Genomic DNA, 14,089 nt, shown 5'->3' on the forward strand with positions numbered 1-14,089 from the left:
ATCCAAAATATAAATAAAAATTGCCACCTCAACTTACTGTTCCCAGAACATACTCCAAAAATAGACTTGTCTACAAAAACAACTTTGTCTTAGATTGTCCAAAATCCTGACAAATGGGCAACCAATCTTATATGCTGCCTCTGAAGGGGAAGATTATGCTTTAAAAAAAAAAAAAACAAAAAAAAAACACTAGCCCATGCTCAAAGGTGGAACTACTGTGTAGCCTGTATCCCCATGCCACCCAGTGTCATCTAGAAATTAATGTGGTGAATTAACTTAGGCAAATATTCCTGTAGCTCTTGATGTTTTTCAGTGAAACTATTAAACATTCTTCTCAGCTGAGTTCACTGTGAGCAGACACAGAGCTGAGAATTTTACTTTCCCTTCCTGCTTTGAAACCTGTTACTTAAGTAACCATCCTAGACCATTCCAAGGAAAAAAAGAAAAATCCCCTTGAAACTGGCTAAAAACGCTTGAAACAGACACACCCACTGCAATCCAAAAGGACAAAAAGTAACTTCCTTCAATTGTAGCATAGAGATAAGGTGCCAGTTAGAAAACACTCAAATACAATTTATTTTAATGATAGCAAAATGTTTCACACACCCTCCAGCAATAACCCCCAAAAGATCAATCTTCACAGCCTTTACTTCAGTAGTTTCTCGCTCCAGGGCTGTTCCCAAAGCCAATTCCATTCTTCCCATGAGCTGTCTTCCCTTCAATGAGACCTTTCCCTCCCCATGCTTAAAACATACGCCAGTCGTATTTCTGTCAATCCCTGCCTGACCTGCTGACGAAACATCAGAAACTGTCTCTTTATCAGATCTGTCCACAAGCCACCCAAACCATTACAAGATTTTCTCCCAGTAAAGGCTGGGATCAAAGCCAATCGCACTGTCAGCATGAACTGGGACACGGAGGGAGTCAATGCAAGATGGGACGACTCAAAGTGAGGCACAGCTCACCATCACAAGTGATAAATGGAAACAGAAGTCCTTTCTCCTCTGGGAGCCACTTATTTTCATAAGACATGAAGCCTGATTTTAAATTGTTCTGAGTCACAGTCAGATCCACACTTCAATGCATGCGAGATGATTAATATCGCTTGAGAACAAGGCATTATTTTGAGCTTCAGAAAGCACAGCAATGTGAGGAAACCAGACCTGGAGACACCCAAGAAAGGGATGGCTCTGGTTATAGTTTAATTTCTTGCCTGCAACCAGGGTCCTAAAGAGGCTTCCTTAATCCTCTGTATATCGAAATCCCAGTAAGAATTTGCTCACACTCTGATTTGGGCATCCTCCCCACTGAGCACAGAGACTAGAGCTCTTCACATGGAAAAGCCCAAGAGCAGAACCAACTGCAGCTGAAAAATCACCATTACAAGGACTTAGGAAGACTGATGGGAGTCCAGGAATTTTAATCGCACCACACATTATATTTCCGTACTATTCAAATAATTACTTGTGTACAATTTATTTCAATTATTTTCTTGCCTTTTGTAGAAGTCAGGGTGTTTTACTAAAAGGTAAAATAAATACTATTTCACACAAAGCAATTTTACAGGAACCTCGCAGTGAATTAATTTCAAGTCAATATAATGAACCACAAAATAAAAACTGCCCCATAAATAATGAACTCCCTCGGTCTTCCCATGCCACCCCATCCCAGTAATCATATTGGTTCACTAAATACTACAGCAATTTCCACCATTCAAATTAAACAGAATGCAACCATTTCATTTACGCACACAAATGTCCACAGAACATGACAGCAGACATCCAGCCTGCAGTCAGAGTCACCAAGTTTTTGGGTTTGTGTTGCCAATATTCAAAAATGTTACAAATTTTCCACCTAAAATTACACATTGTAAAAATGTATTTTAAAAAAATTTCAATCTAGAATTATTCAGGGATTAAAAAAAAAAAAGTCTTTCCCTGCTCCTCCTGAGCTGTTCACAATTGATTTTTGTTATAAAGTTCCTAACAATAATCTTAAATTGGTGGATGCTCCACACCACAAAGAATCTAGTTTGGTGTGAGACTTGGATCAAGCAGAATGGCTTTGGGGAACTGGTTGCTATACTGTAAATGGAATGAAGAATGAATTTTTATTGAGGAAAGCCAACACTGGAGGGGGAAGGGACAGGTCTCGAAGTAACATTATTATCATCAAAACCAATTTTGCTCAAGCAATAAGGAGGAGTTTGAGTGGAAAACAGCACAGCATTATTTTACGGGTTTTTTGCTAAACAAACAAAAAAATCCTGAATACAAATTCGTAAGATAAGAGACAGGTGGTGGTCAACAGAATAACCTGCAAATTTCAGTAAGTAAATACAGCAGAAAAACATCCAGCAGTCCACCTCAGAGTATAAAAAAACCAAAACCAAACAATTAAATAAAACATAAGAATTCTATTAAACCAGCCTGAAATATACCTGATGCAATTTCTAAGTTTCTCCTTATTTCAACCAACTTTGTTATCATAAAGAGAAATACCAGCTTATATATTTGTGGAACTACATTTTGTGACACTTGCACCTTCTATTTTAATCTTGTTCCAATAGCTAAAACCAGTGATCCTGAGAGAACACACATTTGGTCACACAGGAGACAGTGAAAATAGATTCAAAACATTCTTCAATGTACTGAGATTTTGTTTGCTCATGTTTAACAGGCAATAAATTACTCGTTTACTTTTGGATTTAAATCTAGACTATGACTCTGCTCCTTAGCAGCTTGGAACTACTCTGCACCAAGAGAGTGGGATTTTTTCATTTTCAGAATTTTATTGAGATGCACTCACTGTTAAAAAAAAATAAATGAAATAACCAATCAAACCAAAAAAGGCCACCAAAAAAAACCCCAGGTCCCACTTTATCATAAGCATTAGTGATCTTTCAAGGCCAAATCCCGATGGCGTGTGAGGAGGAGACAAAAACCTTCTACAGTTTGGGAATCCCCTACAATTATCCCAACCACACAGGGAACTCCCCACCGTTGGGATAACACTTGCTCTGCAGATGCAGTTCTCACTTCCACCAGCCCAACACACACTCACCACTTAAATAAAAGCCTAATTAATGGCCTGATGCAAGGCTTTTCCTAGTTATGTCTAGTCTGTCCTGCTTTTCAACAAGCACAAGGAAATGAAATCTCCTAAAACATTGAATATTGTTATACAACTACCTCCTGGTGAAAATATATTCAAAAAGTCTCCCATCACTACATTGCCACTGTTCATTTCATTTGCCTTGCTCCTAAGCTCTCACTCCACTACTCTCCTTCCTAGCTCTGAGATTTATTAACTTGGATAAACGTGATTTCAGTGTTTCTACTACAGCAAAGCTCAGCAGATGTCTCACATCTCTATTTATACAACTCTAGAACTGGTAATAAACATGATTTTTCTATTGCCACACTACATTTTTTAATGAGACATCATTCCTCGTCTCTGTTTACCAAGAATTACGTTGGCCACAGCAAAGTCCTTATCCCACATTATTACAGCATATAACAAGGGTTTGGAAGGCTGAGTGGAAACTTGTCGCTGTACATGAAGGAATCCTTAATGGCTAAGGATTGGCATCCACCTCCCCATGCCTGCAGACTGCAAGGATCCTCAGAGGCATGCAGGAAGATATCTGAGGGGAGGGAGATACCAGAGATAAAACATTCAGACTTTCAGAGCTTATTTCCACTCAGATCCCAACCACAGTGACTTTCACAGGGCTGTGCCAAAGACATTTGTCCAAGACAGAGCGTGTGGTTCCTAGGTGACGTCAAGATGTCTGGGCAGTCGGCCAGCTTCCTATGGAAGTGATTTCAATATTGCTGAAGTTCCATCTAATTGTATTTATCATATGATTACTTATGTAAGGAGCCAGCAGCTTGTATAGGTAACCCGTATTCTTGAATCTAATAAAATAAAATATGTTTTGAAAATAGAAAGAAAGAGATAGATTGAACTAACCAGAAATCATATTAAAGTTTCATGCCTTCCTTTAAAGCCACTTATTCCAGAAAGGAACAGATGTTAGCCAAGACAAATACCATCCCTGCTCAACTGGGACTTGGAAAGCCTGATGCAAAGTACAGTGTTTTCTCACCTGCAAATTTACAATTATTCCATACCTTTAGTTATACACTAAATGTGAAGTCTTGCCCCTTCTACTAATGCTTCATAGCAGGTTCTCACTGCCCCAAGGCTTTGCACAAAATTTGTTCATTTATTCCCTTTGTGACCTTTTCTCTTACAATCCTTCTACAACACACAAAAATCTTCATCCAACCCACCAAAATGCCAAACAAATTCAGAAGACAGTTATGCCACATTCTGAAGTGACCATTCCCCTGCCTAAACAATGTAAACATTGGTAGTTCCATGCACACTTTGCTCTCTCTGTATCCCTTCCCTACTGCACGATTTTGTCACCCAAGTCCTACCTGCACACAATAAGGCACAATTAAGCCCGAGAACACTGATGGATCCCTGTCCCACAGGCAGTGCCACGTCAGGTGGCCATGTCCTGTAACACACTCGTGACCCTAAATCAGTTGATTGTTAACAGACAGAACAAGGAAGCTGGTGAAGTTCCCACCACATGAAAGCAGGGCACTGAGCTCAGTCATTCACAGAATCAGTGCTCCACAGGGAAGAGCGAGAAGCAGAATTAATCCAACTTCTCCCCCTCCTCTATACTCTAAAGGCCCCAGTCTCCTCTTCCAGTCTTCAAAAAAAGGAAACACGCTTTTACAACACCTCAGTTCAGATTTTGGCAAGGTGTTTCCAAGGTCTTTGCTGTCCTTTGCTCTCTCCTACACAACAGCTCAGAAGTTCAGTGACAAACAACAACAGAACAGCAGAAAACAGCTCTGTCCTTCAGCAGTGCCTTCAAGATTTACCATGTGTCTGAAGGACTGTATTAACCATGAGCAGATTCCCTTTCTGCTCATTGCAATCTCACAACTTTTCCATGGAAATATCTCATTTGTTTCCATAAATTAAATTTTGACCGTTCTCTAAAAATATAAATAGGAAACATAATATTAAAAAACCACCCAAAACCTACACAAACAACATAAATTTTCTTCTGTGGCACTTTCTTGGACAGGATGTATTAGAAGCAGTGTTAATCATTCATCACTGTGAAGTGTACAGTGCAAAAAGTGTGTGTGAACTGTTTGAAAGCATTCTGAAATTTTGGAGAAAAATGTTCGCTAAAAATGTTTTGCTATAATTTGTTAGGTATGTCACAAATGTTAAGTAGTATTGACGTATTTTATTTCAAAGCCTGTTCTGCTATCTTTACACTTTTGCCTGCATACCAATTAATGGGTTTTTGTCATTTATTGCTTTTTAATACTACACACAACCTCTCCACAGTAAGTGGTTCACCAGCCTGAACAGTCTATTAGAAATGCAAAAACTAAAGTTGCCTAGGTCAGATTTATGTTTTATAGAATAGCCCTACCAACATTAAAAAAAAAAAACAAAAATAACAAACCAACAAAACAAGCCCAAAACAAAACCAAACCAAAAATATCCTGTGCTGACACAAAGATCACATCTTTGCCAAACTTCAAGCACATGTTCTCAAACAGGAAATAAAGCTTTTCAAGAAAAATTTTTAATAGGTAAAAAAACCCGAAAACAACTGACTGGTTTTTCTTGTCGCTGTTATCGCAAAAGCTGACCTATTCCAGCTAATTTGGCAAGAAAAGGGAGCCAACTCAATACAAAACCTTATCATGCAATGTTTTGGCCTACTTATAAAAAAATAAATGTGATCCAATTTCCCAAGCTGAGTTGTTTTCACGAAGCTTTTCCCCATTGCAACCACATTTCCACTGGGACCACAACCAGAAGTGATCACATAAACAACTGAGTTTCTGCAAGGGCAGTGACCCCACTTGCAGCTTCCTTTGTCCATCCCAAGCCACCACCTCTGTCATGGAGGCAGAGGGATGGACAACCCTATGTGCAGAACAAAAAGTATTTTCAAGTTTTGTCAAGGATTTTGTTTTGGGCCTAATCTTGACCAAGGCAAACCCAAAAAAAAAAAAAATAGGAATCAAGATCTACAGTTCCAGATTGGTTTTCACCTATGGAAAATGCAGGCTGTGACAAGCCTCATTTTGGAAAATACTTACACAAAACACCACCTCTGACTGAGCTCATGTTCAGTTTTGTTGCAGTTATTTTGGTGTTACCAGTGTTTGTGCAAGAAGCAGCTCACACATATTTATTGTCTGACTCCTCTGGTAATCCGTGTAAGTCATCTCTATGTAGTAGAACCATCTTTTCTAATAAGTATCAATAAATAGGGCTGCACAGCATTCCACAAGACAACAATAGGATAGCAGACCCAAAAACAGCTCTTTTAAAATAGTTCTTGGCTAAATAAGAAGTAAAGAAAAACACACCATGGATATAGCTTAATCCTCAACCATCTCACAACAGGCACAAAAAGGACACTTCACAGGTAAACAAAGAACCAAGCATTTAAAAAATGGTCCAGTTTGGTTTATAATTGATTTTTTTAAAAGGCACATTCTGCTTTTGACTTCGGATATTTTGGAACCAGTTACACACAAGGGGGAAAAAGAAGTCATTTTTAGTAATTCATAACCACACAGCCACACTCTCTTTAAGAGCAGGCCCAAGGCTGTGTGCACAGATCTAACTCTGCTTTCTCCACACATACATTATGCAATGCAATGTGATAAATATGTAACCATGGAGGCACACACTGTATTGCAAACAGGACACAGAGCTCCTCGGTGACCCAGGAGAAGGCAGGCTACACCATGTTCTAGCTGTGATTCCCTCCCCCCATTTCTTTCTCATAATGGTCCAGTACTTGCTCTGCAGCCTTTTTTATACCATCTCCTCTCTGAGGTATGTAAATAATTTAGTCAACAGCAATGCATTATGCAATTTATTTTCAGCCAACAGCACAGCCCTCGTTAGGTGCAATTCATGGGAAGAAGCAGTTAATTATGGTAATTCATCTGCAGACCTAGGTGAGCAATTTCACTGTTATTCTGCTATCCTACTTAATATGCATGTGCTGTATAAGAGCAGTTAAATGGCAACTTTCAAGGCTGACATCCCAAACCCTCATTCCATAACAAGCTTTGAACCTGGGCTTAAGGCAGAGCTACAGTAAACAGGGCTTCTGGGAGGCGAAGGAGTCGATTTACACAAAACAACTTGCAAGCTCAGGGTTTAAGGTAGTCTAGTGAATAGACCTCTACCAGATCCTAGAAATAATTCTATGCTATTGTATTGCACTATTTGTGGAATGGTATGTGATCATATAATTAGAGATCATATAGTACATTCATACAAAGAATACTTTAGGGCTTGCCGGGGAGGGGGGAGGGGAGCTCCTTTAAAAAAGAAAATTACATTATCTGGAAATTCAGAGCTAATCTCAACAACTCATAAATGCTAGCAGAGAGCTTTTTCTTCACAAACTTTAGAAAAAAAGCATTTCAGGTCTGATTTCTGCCTGAGGAAAAAACAGTTCCAAACAAAACTAGCTGAGGTTTGAAGTCATTAAGACATTAAAAGCCTAAATAAAGTATTTAGGAAAATACACTGAAATATGTGCAAATAGTGAAAAAAAAAAAAAATTAAACTGTCGCTCTATGATTGCAATGACAGGAAGGCAAAGAGGGCATTTGGTTCAGAAGCAACACTGAAAAGAAGTGCTTTGAGCAGGTGTAGGACGAATGCCATGAGTTTGGTGGCCAAATCTGAGGACAGAACGAAGGGCAGGTCTCAGGGAGGGTGGCAGCTTCCTGGAAAAGGTTCCTATTTAGCCTCTGTGTTCAGGACAAGGCTCAAACCTCTTCCCCTACTGAGCCTGTCCAGAGGCCATCCCGACTGTCCTTCCCTTGGGGTGACAGCACACAGCTCTCCAGCCTGCAGAGCAGAGCCCTTCATCCTGGGGCTCCTCTCCACTGCACCTCACCTCCACCCTTGTGCAGCCTGTCTGCACACTTCACAAGCCGGTTGCCAAATGACCCAGCTTGCGTAACTTGCAAGAGCACACAGCTACCGAAGGGCAGGCTCCTGCCAAATCCCTGCCCTCCCCCGGGAAGCACATTAAATCCTGCAGAAATCACTGGAGCTCCGCTCGCCCTGGAGAGCAGGCGCCCAACTCAGACAGGTCTGCATGAGCCACAAACCAAGCCTGGAAACCTGAAAACCCCTCCTTGATTAAAAGATTAAAGTTGCGAAAACTTAAAGAGAGTCGCTGCTTTAATGACAGAAGGCACAGAATTTTATCATGAGCATCTTGAAGGTCTCAGTAGAGCACAGGCTCAAGAAGCATAGGCAGACAGACAGTTTTAATTTAACCTTACACGCTTTGATACAGACACAGGAATAAAACATTAGTGGTCTCTAGTTTGTTTATGACTGGCTACATATGCTAGAATGTGCTCTGCCAAAACTCATAGCTAAAACAAAAACCAGCGCTCAAACGGCACAAAACTTCATAAACCAAATAAACAACACATTGCAAGTATTTAAGGCTTCCAAGCAAAGGCTACTTCCGTAAATTCCAACATTTAAACTGGCAACAAAACATTTCAGACATTGAAACAAATGGTTGGCTAAAAAATCCCCTTCGCCCTCATTTCAATTGGCTCATTTTTCTGTTCTCCTGAAACATGCAGGGCACTCAAATTATAACTGAGCAAATACACATATCCCTTCCTATTTGAAACAAAACAAAATTGAAAACATTAAATTTAAATCTTTCAACTTAACCCAGGACTAGAAAACTGTCAGCGCCAAAAATTAGTTTCACAGAGCCTTAATGCATCTGAAAATGGCTTATTTGCTACACATGACAAGCAAATTCCGAAATAAAGGGAAACCCTTTCCCTCAACATGCACACTAATATTTTTCTTTCCTGAAGGTTGGATTACTTCCAGAGAACCTGAATTTACTTCAATGGAGTGATAATATATTTCTTAGGAAGAACACGTAAACTGCCTCAGATCACAAGAAAATGGTTCAATCAAGAAAGGGCTTCACTCAGCTCTTTCAAATATACTCAAGAATCACACTTAAAAGTGGTATTTTTTCAAACAATTAGGGCTTGACTACACCAACAGCTATATCAGTTGATATATAGATATATATTACACTAAACAGGAATAAGACACTTTCTTTCTGGAGTCATTCCAAAAAAAATGTGAGCATACTCTAAATTCCCACTTTTAACTTCAAGCCATGCTGCCAGTGTGTGTAAATACAATTCTGCAAAATTTAAGGTATTTATTAAAGTGCTAGCAGGACTTCCTTTTCAAATTAACCAGAGGATACTTCTCAGAGTAGAGTGTGGTGAAAATAGGAAAAGTCACCATACAGAAGAATGATTTATAATAGGAAAACCCAGGTGTATACAGCTTTAATACCACTCCCAAACTGAAGAGATTCCCCAGAATTAAAACACTACTTAAAATTTCTTTTTTTCAGCAGATGAAAAATGTCCAAACAACATACAAAAATAAGATAATTTAACAGCAAATGTCTGTTCATCAGTGTCACAAGCATAGCTGTGACAGCCAGGACCATGATGTGCTTTAGGAGACACCTAAACCAACAGGGAAAACATTCACCAGAAATCCATGTCCTCTGACCAGGAAAACACCACTGGCTCCAGGTAAAGGGCATAAAAGATGATTTTCATAAAAGCTTGTAAATCAGTTTATAGTTAAACTTATAAACAAGAATAATTTAGGAAGTTATAAAGGAAGACTCACCCAAATGAAATCGTAAGCACATGACAAAGATTGATGTCTATTTTACGTATGGCTGAACCCAGGCAGTCAGTACAAACCATACAGCCTGGCTGAGCTATCAGCCAGCCCACTGCACTCTGTGAAGATTCTGTCTGATATCAAAGCTGAGATAACAAGTTCATGGCCCATCCTTACCTAACCTAGACAGTTCACTGCCATGGTTCAGCCACAACCTTCACAGGAACAATGCTGGTGTTGGTGGAGTCAGGCTGTAAACTGGTGCAGCAAAGCTACCTGGGTTTTCATCCCCTCTCCCCACCAGAACAGCTCTTGGGTTTAACATATCGTTCCAGAGATGATGTTTTCAGGACAAATAAACCTATACAAGCATGGCAGAGGACTCGAGATACCACACTAGAGGACAAAAACTTTTTGCCTCTGCTCCATCCACAAGGTCAACTTAAAGGTCCCACCTTTCCACCTCCACTGCTGGGACAAGTGGCTACTTGTGTAGCTGTTCTCCAAAACCCATTCCTGAAGTGGCTTTACCAAGAAAGTTCTGCCTTTCCTCCCTCCCAAAACGCTGCCACGGTCCAGGAAAAGTGCAAGCATCTTAAAACTTCATATAAGGTTGCATTTCCACATTACTAAGGACACAAACATACCTAACTTTATGAATCAAATAGCGTGATTTCAACATGCCCTGGCGCTAGTAGAAAACATTTCCAATGTGAAGGACCATGTTTTGTGCAACAGAAAACTAGAAGACGCACACAAAACCTATAAAGAAAAATTGAGCGCTTGCTTAAACTGAAAACTCCAAGTAAGCAGACACTGAAAAATTAAACAAAAGCCACTTTACACTGCTAGCCAGCCTTTCCCCAGAAGATCTCAGGGCACTGAACTAGTCTCAAAAAGCTCCTGTTAAGTATTAAATCACTGGTGCATGGGTAAATTTGTTAATCCATTTGCTAAGGTCACACAGTGGCAGAAATAACAGATAATCCTGACACCAGCTTTCTGTCCTAATCATTATGTGGACAGAAAATCTTCAGGGATGTAAATGAAAAATAAAGTAAACAGAGTTATCTGTTACATCCACGTATATTAGGGCAACTCAGAAAAGCAAAATTGTGGGTGTGGGGAGGGGAGGTGTGTCTCTGGGGATCCAACACAGAGCCAGACAGGCCTATGGAAATCTACAGAGAGAATTCATAACCAGAAAGTAATTCCATAATTCCCTCTATCAAGCAGTTCCTATGAAGGGACTGTGTAAACAAACTGCAGTCATGCTCAAAAAAAAGTCTGAAAACCTTGACAGTAACCCACAGAATATATTCCATTGCTGTATTACACCCACATAAGGATGACAAAAGTTTGCCATTCATTCTGTATCAAAATTAAAGCAGTGTTTTACAGATTGCCCGCAAGCCACCCAAACTGAGGAAGTTTTCTAATACCAGAGAGCAGATGGACACACAGCTGACACTGTCGACACGCAGTCAAGATTGCTATGAGAATTTCTTCCAGCTTGAAAGTTTGTACCACCTTTTGTGCAGTTACACATGAAAGCATCCTGGTAATACCTACTGTGGAGCTCTGACAATTCCATGTCATTTTGGTGAACAGTCTTGTATAGGTACAAAACACACTGCAAGCACCAGTTTCCAAAGAGGAAAAAGAAAGGCTATAAGCTGACCAAAAAAAAAAAAAAAAAAAGAAAAAAAATCGCCCCACAATCACATTTATTCTACAAATGAAAAATACTGGACCAGACAATGAGCTACTCTGGCATTGTTAAGATGTACTAAAAACAACATAATAAAAATCACTGTAGGCAGGGAAGACTAATCTTTCTGCTCTTCCTTAAGCAAAACTCACAGCAATTTCAATGGAATTCTCCCCCAGATATGGCTGGATGACTACATCCACAGCCTACATGTGCCAAGTCTGCTCCTGCAGCCAGTCTCTACTGCATCCATCTTAGTTACACTACACATATCCTGATTACAGGGATTTATAAACTGCATGAGTAATGCAGAGGTGATCCACAAAACTGACTTCAGTTGAGAAGAGGTTCACTATTATCATCCCAAGTGTCAACAGCTTTGTGCTAAAGGACTTTATACATGGAAGATTTTCAAGAAAACATCTTTTACTGACTTTCTCAAAAGCACATCTTGTATTCTCTCTGTCCCAAGCACATCCACTTCAGAGCCAGAACACAAGCTGCTATCCACAGGTTTCACTGGGCAACGATGGAAGATAAACTATCATCCATCAAGTCACTTGCGTTTATTTCCTTAAGTTCCGAACAACAAGACACCAAATAAAAATAGTGCTTAGATATCAAGCAAGAGAGTATTTTACCATGCAGTTTCTAGATGTGAACTCTTTAAAGACAAATCTTTCAACTCTGAAGTCGCAATTCCACACAGGACAAAGGCGCCTGTGCGCACGTCCCAGCTCGCAGCCTCAAAGCCCTGTTTGTTCATCCAGAACAATGGGGCATGTGACTTGTCAACACTACCCACAATAAAAACAATAAGATAAGGCTGCCACTGATTTCACGATGACTGACTTTGTTTTCGCTAATTTTAAGTCACAGCGTCAATAAAAACTTCTTGCAGAAAACCCCTTATTTAAAAAAGCCCAAAGCCAACCCCACCTTGCGCCAAGGTTTTCGCTCCAACTTCCTCAGCTTTTCGCGTCTGTACTAAATTCTCACACCAACTCCCTCCAAAGCCTCCCTCTGACTTCATCAAGAGTTGGATCAATGCTTTATGCCTAGAGCCAAGATTATTTTTACCAAATAAAAGCGCTGCCAAAATTTGTCCTCTGCATTTCCTGCCGCGTGCCCATCCCAGCCACCCATCCGCCCCTCGCTCACCTCCTGCTCACCGCCAGTGGCACACACAGGAAAGAGATTTCCCCAGCAGCCCAGCAGGTTTTGCTCTGCCACTGACTCAGGCTACATCATCCAAACCCATTCAACCCCTCCAGTTCAAGAGGGCTACCTAGGACTGAGTCCTGCATATAAACTTAACATTAGGAGGAAGGGGAAGAAAGCAGAAAAAACCCAGAGAGTAGAAACAAAAAGGCACCAATTTGATTTAAAGGACTGACAAGAGAACAGATGGGGAGAATGCAAAAGAAAAGTCCAAAATAATGAAAAGGAAGGAGAAAGCCCAGGAAAAAAAACCAAGCGGGGAATGATTAGAAAAATCAAATAAAGCCTTAGGAAGGGGTAAGAATAAAATGATGCAAAGGACAACAAAAGACTCCAGTACACCACACTAATTTGCCACTTTCCCGCTGCAGCACGGACAAGGAAGCAGAGCCAAGCCGAAAAGCCAGAGCCACCCTGACCCTTGGAAGGGGATAATTTAGAAAAAAAAAGCAGCACAATCTTGCACCACTTGTCTTTTTATCACGCAGGGGGAGGCTTGGGGGGTATTTTAATTACACAGAACAGCAGTAGGTCCAACAGCACCAGATTAACAAATACAAGTAGGCAGCAACAGGCACACAAAAGTACACTCCAGTTCCAAACTTTTACCATTTACAGGAACATCAAGACAAATGAAGTCTGACTAACCTGATCCCTGAATGTGTTTTTAAAACCTGTGCATTTCTTTCGTTTCACCTTGAAAAGACTCCGTTCCACAAGCAGGCAGTTACAGGCCACAGCTGGGAAAGTGGGAGGCACATTAAGCAGGCAAATAAAATTTCACATATTCTAACACCATCAATGGAGCTTTCTGGAGCTCTGCAGCAGAGTCCAACATACACAAGCCTTGCTGCTGGCACAACAGAGAACCTCAGCCTACGTAAGGGACGCTCTCTTAGCTGGAGTCTGACACTGCATTTCACATACCCTCCGAGCCTCCCATATGAAGTCATCCATAGCATCAAAGAGCGAGTCAAAACACATCAAGAGTGTTTTCCCTGGCTACATCTGAAAGTTTCCATCCCTTTATCTTTCATATTGTCTTTTTTTTTTAAATTTTTCCCAGCCTTTCTGTCCATACACACAGCATCTAAAAGCCCACCTTTGTGCCCCAGCACACACAAGCGGTGAGTATCTCGCTAACATGGGATCCCAGCTGTGTTCCAGGCACTGGGACAAGAAGACACTGACAGGAAAATTGAGTTTGGTGCTTTCACAACCAGCCCACAGAACCACACAGTGAGATGGTTCATTTTTTAAGACAAAAGCAATGCCCATCTATTTTACCAGAAAATAATACACCTGGGAGGGCTGTGGTAGCCAGGCACCTTGACAGGATGACCCAATGGTCAAAAGGGGCTTCTTGTTTTG

The 14,089-nt window shown here is 40.5% G+C and overlaps 1 protein-coding gene across 5 annotated transcripts in view; it reads right to left on the reverse strand.

Moving 5' to 3' along the window:
• TBL1XR1 (TBL1X/Y related 1) overlaps positions 1–14,089 on the reverse strand; it is a 107,961-nt gene that overhangs the window by 85,863 nt on the left and 8,009 nt on the right. Inside the window, exon 1 of one of the 5 annotated variants that reach the window (XM_085069063.1) lies at positions 9,790–9,808. The exons of the other annotated variants lie outside the window; for them this stretch is intronic. The gene's annotated coding sequence lies outside the window, so the exon portion shown is untranslated. Of the gene's footprint in view, positions 1–9,789; positions 9,809–14,089 lie in introns of those variants that run through there. 5 annotated transcript variants of the gene reach the window in all.

This window comes from Lichenostomus cassidix, chromosome 9, assembly GCF_008360975.1.
Source record: "Lichenostomus cassidix isolate B80296 chromosome 9, HeHo_3.0, whole genome shotgun sequence".
In the NCBI taxonomy this organism is placed as follows: Eukaryota; Metazoa; Chordata; class Aves; order Passeriformes; family Meliphagidae; genus Lichenostomus; species Lichenostomus cassidix.